Consider the following 10,404-nt stretch of genomic DNA (forward strand, 5'->3'; position numbering starts at 1 on the left):
ATGCAAAGTGGACATTCGAGCAACAATCCTAATTGCAAACACCCACAGACAATCTGATACCAGCCCCACAACTTTTTAAGTCAATAAAAAAATTTTTAGTCAATAAATTTTTATTTAAGTAATTTTACATGTTGTGATTCATTCCACTACACATCAAAGTCACCTTAGTTCCTGCAAAGTGTGAATCAAGTTATCGTCAAGATAGGCCTTTTGGGGGCACCTGGGTGGCTCAGTGGGTTAAGCCGCTGCCTTCGGCTCAGGTCATGATCTCAGGGTCCTGGGATTGAGCCCCGCATCAGGCTCTCTGCTCGGCGGGGAGGCTGCTTTCCTTCCTCTCTCTCTGCCTGCCTCTCTGCCCATTGTGATCTCTGTCAAATAAATAAATAAAATCTTTAAAAAAAAAAAAAAAAAGATAGGCCTTTTTGAAAGATCTTATGTTACCTCTCCATCCCCCATTGTCTGTCAGTTAGCCTTGTCACGGTTCTCTTAGCTGAGAGACTTTTCTCTTCACTTGAATATGGACATAGTGATGACATACTTCATCAATCGCCCACCTAGGATCTTTGGACTCTAGTTTCTTCAAATGATTCACCTTAGAGCTCCGGAAGTCGGATTGCAGAATGTACATTGCTGTTTTGGCTAATGATCTAAAATGTATTATTCCTTAATACATTTCTAATATGGAGGTCATGTTACTTCCAATTTTCACTCATGACCTTAGCAAAAAAAATTACAGGTCTTATCACGTCACCATTGCAATACATTTACTGAGACAGAAGAACGATCTCTGTCTCAGTTTAGCTGCATTGAGAATTTCTAGACACCACAAGCAGCAGTCCCCATTCTTATGGAGAATGAGGCTTCACCTCCACATTTTTAAAGAGAAGTGATACACATGTGACTGTCTCTACCGGTCATAGTCTAGGTAGTTTCCCATCCCTTTGCCTCTAGACCATTGGCACAGCCACTGCCCAGTGTGTTGTACACCACCATGGTTGTCTCTTCTCTACTAAGGGACTGTGTCTTGTTCCCAAGCACAGGGTCTGCGCTTAGCAGGTGCCTGATAAGTCAACGCCGGATCTACTGAATGGGATTGAATCTGGACGCCTCTATGAGGTCAGCTCCAAGCTGGGTTCAGTGAAGACCTAGAGAGTCTTGGATCCTGAGCAACACAGAATTTATTATCAGAGAAGGAAGATAAATAGGTACAAGTGTGATTGGTTCCTAACCTACTGTTAGGAAATAAAACTCCAAAGCCCAGGATAACCATTGTGTGGCCCTAGGACACAGAGAGGTAGAGGTTACCTTCAGAATCTGCTGGGGCTGGGCCTTGGAAGGACCCTGGAAAACTTTATCTGGCTGTCCTAAAAGGGACCTCAAGGACCTCTTCACTTCCTGGGAGCTCAGAACCCCCTGTGCAGCTCTGCGTGACTATTTCAACATAAACAGAAGGCTGGCCCCTTGTTGTGTACATTGTTTTCATTGTACATGCACTGTAGACATTGCTCTTTCAACATCCACAGCAGATTTTGGAGGTTACAGTGAACCAAAGCTGGGAGAACAAGCCTAATCCCTAGCCTATCATTTCAAGCCAGTCATCTTTGACTGCTCACATTAATCTGCCTCTGCTTCTGCTCACATGCCAGCTGTTTTAGCTACCTGGGACTTGTTGCACTTCTCTAAGTGCTTCCACCCCTTCAATGACCAGGTTCTTTCTGCCTGACTTGCCTTTTCCTGCACCACTACTCCTTCCACATCTACTGAGCTCCTACTCATTTTTCAAAACAATCCCAAAATGCCACCTCCTCCAGGCAGCCTTCCTAGATCTCTCCAGTTGGAATTATTTTACTCCTCTGTCTCCTATACTCCTATAGAACCTACACGGTATGTATGACATTCTGCTTGGGTTTGAGTTACATCTCTTACTTTAGTCACTGTGTTATAAGCTTGACTAGAGCAGAGATTTTTATCTTACTGGCATTTGTACCCACATGTATATGGGAGGTCTATGGATTTGGGCTTCAATTTCTAGGTCTTTTTGGGTATGTGAACTTAGGCAAGTTATCTAATGTGCTTAAGTCTTAGTATTCTGGTCCATAAAGTGAGGGTAAAAATAATCTTCCTCATAAATTTATTGTGAGCATTAGATGAAGTGCCTTGTATACAGTAATAATGAAAATGACATAATAATAATAATGAGAGCTAATATTGATTAGGTACGTACTTAGACACTCATTTAGAACATAGATTTGAAGGGTGCCTGGGTGGCTCAGTCAGTCAGATATCTGTCTTCAGCTCAGGTCGTGATCTTGGAGTCCTAGGATAGAGTCCCACATCCGGCTCCCTGTTCAGCAGAGAGTCTCTTTCTACCACTGCCACTCTCCCCTACCCCCTGCTTGTGCTCTCTTTCTCACTCTCTCTCTTAAATAAATAAATAAACTCTTTTAAAAAAACATAGAGGCATCCCTCATACACTTCCCCCAGTTTTCTCCAGTGGTAGTATCTTACAATTATAGCACAGTACCAAAATGGGGAAATTGACACTGTTATGATGATGCATATGTAGGTACATGTGGTTTTATCATTCATGTGGATTTGTGTCACCACTGCCACAAACAAGACACAGATTTACTATCCCAACAAAAACCTCCTGTAGGCTACCCCTTTCTAGACATACCAGCCTTCTCCCTTCTACCATCCTTAACTGCTGGCAACCATTGTAGATTCTCCACCTACAGAATTTTCTCTTTTCAACAGTGTTATCTGAATGGAATGACACAGTATGTGACCTTGTAAGATGGGATTTTTTTCACTCAGCAAAATCTAGCCAAGTTATTGTGTGTATCAATAGTGTGTTCGTTTGTTGTCATGGAGTAATATTCTGTAGTATGGATGTACCATAGTTTAACCATTGAAAGCATCTGGGTTGTTTCCCTTTGGGGCTATTATAAATAAAGCTGCTGTAAACATCCATATGTAGGAGTTATTTGAACATAAGTCTTCATTTCTCAGGGATAAATGCCCAGGAGTACAGTTTTTGGGTTATATGGCAAGTGTACAGTTAGTTTTTTGAGAAAGAGTCAACTGTTTCCCAGAGCACCTGTACCATTTTACATTTCCACCCACAATGTGGAAATGATTCAGTTTCTTCACATCTTCACCAGCATTTGTTATCACTATTTTTTTTTTTTAATTTTAGCTGTTCTAATAGGTGTCTGGTGACATCTCATCATGGCCTTACTTTGCATTTCCCTAATAGTTAGTGATGTTGCATACCTTTTCACATGCTTATTTTCCTTCTATATATCCTCTTTGGTAAAATGGCTTATTCATGTCATTTGCTTACTTTCTAATTGAATTGTTTTATTTTTTAATGCAGAGTATTGGGAGTCCTTATATATGCTAGTTATGGGTCCTTTGTTAGATATGTGGTTTGTACCATTTGCTCATGTGATCCTCATAACATTCCCAAGAAGATACTAAGATTTTTTTGGTTTATTGGAAGAGGTGGTTGAGGAAGCAAGAGGTTAGCACGATGCCCAGCACATAGCAGGTGTTTAGTGGATAATCACAGATAATCACATCTGTATGCAGATGGAGCTCAGACTGAAGGCACATGCAGCTCCTGGTACTTTGGAGGAAGTATTTGGAGGAATGAGAAGATGGAAGTTGAAGCCAGCCATCTGTAGGGCACTTAGTACCTGGCCATTAACCCCATTTAACAGGCTGAAGAGTTGAGGTACAGGCCATGAGCACAGACTTCGCTCTGTCTGGAAGTCCTGGTAAAGCTGCTCTAAGACTGTTCCTTCTTTTCACATGCATCCTACCTCTCTCTTTTATGGCAAGTTTAATGGACAGCTGGCCAGTTTCCACCTTGGGGTCTTGTTTATAAGGCAGGGGATTTCTCCTGTGCTTGCCCTTTCCAGGGTGCTGGGAGGCAGCCGGCTGTCGTGGGAAGCACAGAGTCAGGAGTCAGAATGCCTGGTGCTGGTCCCAGCCTGGCAGTGGGAACCGAGTGCTTAACATCCCTGAACTTTCCATCTGCACATCTCTCAAATGGGAGAAGCAACAGGCATTCATGGGCAGAGTGGCTGTGCAGGTTAAACAGAGTGCTGAGGTTGAGAACAAGGGTTTTGGTAACACACATGAGTTCAGAATGGAGCCCTCCCTTTTCTGTGGGTTTCTATGTAAGATTTCTATGTAACCTTGATTGAGGAGCTTAAATTTTCTAAGCCTTGGTTTCCTTATCTGGAAAATGGGGACAATCTCAGTTCCTACTTTAGAGGGTTTAGGGGAAGATTAAACAAAATTATGCATATCAAATATTGACACAGATCCTATATCAAGATGAACATGATTCACACCAGCTAATATTTATTGAGGACTTACTTTGTGCCAGATCTGCTTGTCTTAAGTTGGGTTCATCCACAATAAGATTAGGCACCAGACAAGGATATAGATGTAGGAAGTTGATTTGGGAGGGGACCCCCAGAAGCAGAGTAAGAGAGGACCAGGGAGATGAGGAAGGTAGTGCTGCTGTGGGCCACTGGGGGAGGGGGATGCTCAGAATCATTGCACAGGGGGAGGTGTTTATCCACCAGCTCCGGGTCCTTAGAGGCTGAGATTGGCTCCTGGGCTAGTGACTCGACCACAGTTTACCTGAGAGCACCCTCGAGACAGAGACTCAGGATGTTGTGGGTGCGTACATGGAAACTGGACCACCTCCAAGGGCACATGGGTGGTTCTGGCAGTCACTGTTCCAATGCCCTAACCACTTACAGTATTAACTCATTCCATCCCTACAACAATTCCATGAAATGGGCATGATTTCTATCCCCCTTACAGCACAGTTCCCAAATACACTCCCAGTAAAGAAATGCAGCTTCCACGAGACAATACTAATCCGTACCCTGTGCTATACACTCTGAAACTTTCTGGTTTTTATTTTTCCTTTTTTTTTTTTTGAATCGTGTTATTTTTAAAATGTTATTTGTCACCCACTAAACTGTTTCTATAACCTAGTAATGGGTTGCAATCCACAGTTTTGGAAAAGACGGTGTCCTCACATTCTATTTAATAGGACGATGTGGATGGCAGTGGTGACATCATAAGGCTGGCATAGGGCCTGGTGCCCAGAAGGTGCCCAGAGAATGTTGGTTTCCTTGCTTGCCTTCCTGGCAAACCAGAGCCTGCAGGCAGCTGCCTCCCTGGCTTGCAGACAGAGGCTTGGGCAGGCCCCACTGTCTCCTCCTCTGACCCAGACTTGCCCCGGTGGGGACTGTGCAGCCTCCTCCCTGGAGATGGGCACCCTCTTGGGCTGTGACCTTCAAGTCACCAGCTCCCCAGAAGCCAGCCCCTCCTTGGGAGGCGAGGTTATGCCCTGTCCCCACGACGCTGTCACTTCCTTCCCCTGAGTCTTTCTGAGTGAAGATTGTTCCCCTAATCAGGATGGAGACGCAGCTCATTACAAGCTGGTGAGGCAACGGCTCTGTGCTCTCGGCCCGAGACAGGCTGTCTGGGAGCTTGGCCAGCTTCCCACTGCCCTGAACGCCAGGGCAGTGGCCTCAGAGCAGAGCCAGCCCTCTGGGTTTATTTGCCCCCTTCCCAAGAGACAGAGGCAGACAGACACTCTACGACGATCTCCATGGCTTCCACTATTGTAAAAAGCCAACACAACGTGCCGCTTCTAATAGCATCAGACCAGCACCCATAATAACAGCTAGCATTCACTGGACACTCGTCACCCACTAAACATTGTGCTGAACGCCTTCTATGCAGCATGTTGTGTAGTCTATACTGCAAACCCACCAGAGAGGCTTGATTATCTCCACTTTGCAGATGCAGAAAGCAAGGCATGGAATGTTTGGGTAACTTGACAAGCCCACCAGGCAGCTAGAAAGTGGCCACGCCCAGCTGTCCCTGATTCTACACCTGCTCACGTCACCATGTTGCTGGCAAGAATGTTCCCCTTCCTTCTGGGTTCCAACCCTGGCTTCCCTCTGTGTAGTGGCCAGGTGAGTTCCCACAGATGACATCACCTCTCTGAGCCAAGTGCACTCCTCTATAAAGCAGTTCCCGATGGCACCTCCTTCCTAAGGCTGTTAGAAGGAGTAAAATGAATTGATGTGTATATGCATCTCTTGGAGCTCCTGATAGATTAGAGGTGTTTAATAAACCTTTTTATGCAAGAGCCAATTCAGCTCTTTTCCCACTGACTTGACAGTACCCTGCAGCCATTTCCCAAAGGCATGATGTCATCATCTTGAGAGGGAATGGCAGCCCTTCTAGAAACTTCCATGCACCCCTAGGCTTCTCACACTTGTGCCTTGTCTCGCCCCACTGCCTGACCATACTGACTTCCCCGGCAGAAATCTCTGAAATGACTAAGATCTCTTGGAGGACTATGAAGAGGCCATTCATTTCCTCTAACAACAGACCCCTCCGCCCGGAAATGAGGGGAATGGAGTGGTGGCCACAGAGCCTGGTGCTGAAATCCTCGTTAGCTGCAGTTTAATTACTGCCTGCAGTATAGGTTTTTAATAACAGTAAGTCCCAATTAGTTGCTTGTTACTTCAGAAATAATTACTGATAGTGGCCCTTTGTCTTTGTTTTAATTCCATTTTCATTCTCAAGCTGCAGCAGGCTAACTGAAAAAAAATTGGGGTTCCGGGGGTGCATGAGGAGTGTTTGCATAGAACTGTGAATTTGGCTGGAGTGCATGGGTCGGTCTGGAATGGCCATTCATCATTCCTGATGATACCTCTGCAGGGAAAAGCCTGGGACCTTTATCTTGAGCAAAGGGTGGAGATGGGGTTCTGCTATCAAGGGCAGGAGGGTCTGAGACTTGTGACCTGCCGCGCAGAGGGACCACAGAGCTGCTGGCCTCCAGTTGGGAACCATGCCTGTTCCTTGCCCCTCCACTGCCTGGTGGGGGGAGGGCCAGACCCCGGTCACTAACCACAGCAGCGACAGGCACAGCCAGATGGCAGAGCTGTGTCTCAGTGTGAGGAGGGGCTGTGCCATTTCCTCTGTGGGGACAGAGCCCCAGTCTCAGCCACACTTCTGATCTGTGGTCTAACTGGGCCTTTCTGCCACACCGTGAACTTGGAAATGCCAGGGGGACCTCAGAGCTCTCACTGCACCCGTGGCCTGCACAGCAATCAGCCGTCTGGGCTCCCTGGGAGTTGCACACAGGTAAGGCCATCTGCAGCTTTGTTCCAGGCGCCACAGTGGTCTCCTAGCTTCCGGGAATCCTTCTTGGGTCTGACCTGCTTTCATGCTGCTTTGATGTTTTAACTTTTATTCTGTTGCACTGTGAGAATATTGTAGTACCAAGGAGCTAGTGTCTATTGAAACTGTGTGGCAGTTACAGCTAACAAGTGTTGGTTACTTATTATATGCCAGATCCTTCTTGACATGCTTAGGACATATTTACTCATTTCATCCTCATAGACAACTAACTCTCTGAAGTAAGTACATTTATTGGCATCAGCTCTGATTTGGAGATGGGGAACCCAAAGGACACAGAAAGGTCAAGCATTTATCCAAGATCACCCAGCCCGTCCATGGCATAGCTGGGGCATTCCTTCCCAGGCGGTTTGGCTCCTTGGGCGAGCACTTTCTCATTTGGTCTTCCTACTTCTTATTAGAAAAACCTGAACCATTGAGGAACAGGGTGCATCTCAGTGCAAATACCCCCTTGACCCCGAGTTTTCTTGGGTCCGTTCTGAATAATATATTCTTTCATGGCCAGGTTTGTTTTTTTTTTTTTTTTTTTTTCCTTTTTAAAAATTTCTTGTGCTGATTTTTCACTCCAACTGTGTTCTCTGAAAACTTCTCCCCATGTGGACCTTGCCGGGAAGTTCCAGCCAGATGCCCTCTGTTCCTAGTGATTCTGTTGCTTCAGGGATGAAGAAAATGGGCCAGGAACCTTTTGGATCCAGCCCAGGTGCTGTGACTCAAGCCGCCCTCGCTGGAAAGTGACGGAGTCCCCTTCCCCATCATGCTGGCCGGCTCTCAGCCCTTTTCAGTATGTCCTGCCCCTGTTCCCTCATGCCCATCTTGTCAAGGGAAGAAGCCACATTGCTGAGCCAGGAATTTGCTTTTTTCCCCACCATGTTCTTTGTTCTCTTTCCTTCTGAGCATCCTTTCCAATGAAACCGCAAACTGTTTGTCTGGAAGAACCTGATGAAAATGCGTCCTGTCTCTTGTTTTTCTTCTTGCCTCCTGTTCATTTAATCCACCAGCCTGAATCCCAATGCTATCTTACTGTTAATAATCTGGGCTCTTCTGCATTTGGAAGTTCATTTGGAAAACCGTGTCCAGAAGGCAGAAATACTCCCCTTCATGCTGGACACAAAGGGGCCCTTTGAAGGTGCAGAGGGTTTGGGATTAAGAAAGTAAGCAAACAAGCATGGCCTTTGAGCAGAGGAGTGTGGGCGGGTGGGAAGAAAAGAAAACAGCCTTATGAAACCGAGCCTCAGTTTACTTCGACAATGGGAATTTATTTGTGCGCATGCTGGGCCCATTCCATGGTCATGTCCCAGAGTTGCGAGGAATGTCCCTGCAGTCTACTCCAGAGGCCTGGGGGCTCCTTGCCAGAACCCTTGATGGCCAGTCTTTCTGAAGGGTCAGATGACACGTGGGCTGAGGGGCTGATCTGCTCAAGGATCCGTGTGCGGGAGAGCTGGTTCCTGTGTCCCATGCCCGGGAGTTTCCCCTTCCGTCGGAGGGCTTCCCTGTGCCTCTCTTCTCTGTAGCTCTTCCCCTGACAGCATCCAGAAAAATCTCAAGCCTCAACAGGTCATAATACCTTTCCTTTTCCTCTCTCTTCAAACTGATCCACTTCCCTGTCTTAGCTTCCAAACAGACCCTGAGAGAGGGACCACCATGCCAGTCGTTGACTTGGGAAGTGATGTCCCGGGGTGATGTCTCCTGGCGTGTGAGCAACCCGGCACTTCCGGCCTGCCCTGTCTACTGGTCCGGCATCCCCCTCAGAGAGAGAGTGTCCCCCACAGAGCGGCACTGTCCCTGCTGTGAGTGACCGCTGGGCTGGGCCATCAGTGATGCCATCAGTGGTTTCTGCTGGAACACCTGAGGAGTGTGATACCACCACCAGATGGGACAGAAGGAGAACCACAGCCAGTATTTACCTCTAGCCTCTTGCTGGTTGTGTGTGGATTAATCTGACTGATTCCTCCACAGCCTTGGAGGTAGGGCTGTGGTCTCTACAGTGTAGCCCTGCAGCTGAGAACATGGGTTCTGGGAGCACACATGGGTTCAAATCTCTTCTCAGCTGAGCAGTTGTGTGACCCGGGTAAGTTACTTAGCCTCTTGGGGTCTCGGTGTCCTTACCCGCAAGACGGGGAGGAAGAGAGTGCCTATTTTATAGGGCTGTTTTGATGATCCAGATAGCAGATACATATAAAAGGACTTAATAACAGGAGCCAGCATACATTAGGTGTTCGATAAACACTCGCCATCAGTCGCATTCTACAGACGAGGATATTGAAGCTCAGGTTGGTTGTCCTGAGCTCAGGGTTGTAAAGCCACCAAATGGTGGATGCAAGACCTTCACTCGGGCTCTCTGCAGTGACTGTCCCCCCCACTTTTCCCCTCTGCCATGTGATTCTGTAATCGTCAGTACACGAGAAGGCACTTTATAAACTGTAAAGTGCTCCGCACATGATTTGCTTACGTGCTGACTATGTCTTGGTCCTTGTAACAGCAGATACAGTCTTGTTCTCTTAAGAGCTCCAGTCTGGCGTTTGAGTTCTGCTATCTGTCATCGCTGTGGAGCTGGCACTGGGCACAGAGCCTGGCTGGACATCAGCTAAGTGGATGAGTTGTCGGAGGCCCCAGCATGGGCCGCCCCTGATGCCTCCCCTCCGAGCCGTCACAGCTCCCATCTTGGAATTTCTGTTCAAGTCAAGCCCTCTCCCTGACCTGCCCCAGGTGCTGCCTCTCCCTCCTCCTTCCAGCCCCCAGTCGGAAGTGCTCCCTGCTCCACACCACCTTCTGCCTACTCCCACGGTCATTGTCACCCATGCCACCGCCTCCCCACTTCCTCCTTCCCCTTGCGTCCCCCAGCACTGACCTCCAACTCCCCCGACCACCCATCTACTTGCTCCCACCCCCATCCCATGTGCGCCCCATCACGTGCCCCCGTGTGCTCCCCTTCCTGACTCTAGGTTCAAGGGCCAAGCATTCATTCCTCTGTTCATCTATTCATCTGTTGTAGCACCAACCACTGTACCCCTCTGGGTAACTGACTGGGAACTCGGGACCCATCCAATAAAATCATTCCATGACTAGAGGAGCCCAGTCCCCAGGGAGGATGGCAGGCAAACCTCACAAATGATGACAGTGAGTCTTGAGGGGGGCACAGAGCTGAAGGCGCCGGGA

General features: G+C 47.5%; 1 non-coding gene across 1 annotated transcript; it reads right to left on the reverse strand.

Annotated features, from left to right (window-relative positions):
- Positions 1-725: 725 nt before the first annotated feature.
- On the reverse strand, positions 726-862 carry LOC116600477. The gene has a single exon (XR_004289677.1). It is a non-coding gene; the product is annotated as a small nucleolar RNA SNORA1 (small nucleolar RNA).
- Between the last annotated feature and the right edge of the window lie 9,542 nt (positions 863-10,404).

The sequence above is a fragment of the Mustela erminea genome, chromosome 9 (assembly GCF_009829155.1).
Source record: "Mustela erminea isolate mMusErm1 chromosome 9, mMusErm1.Pri, whole genome shotgun sequence".
Lineage (NCBI taxonomy): Eukaryota > Metazoa > Chordata > Mammalia > Carnivora > Mustelidae > Mustela > Mustela erminea.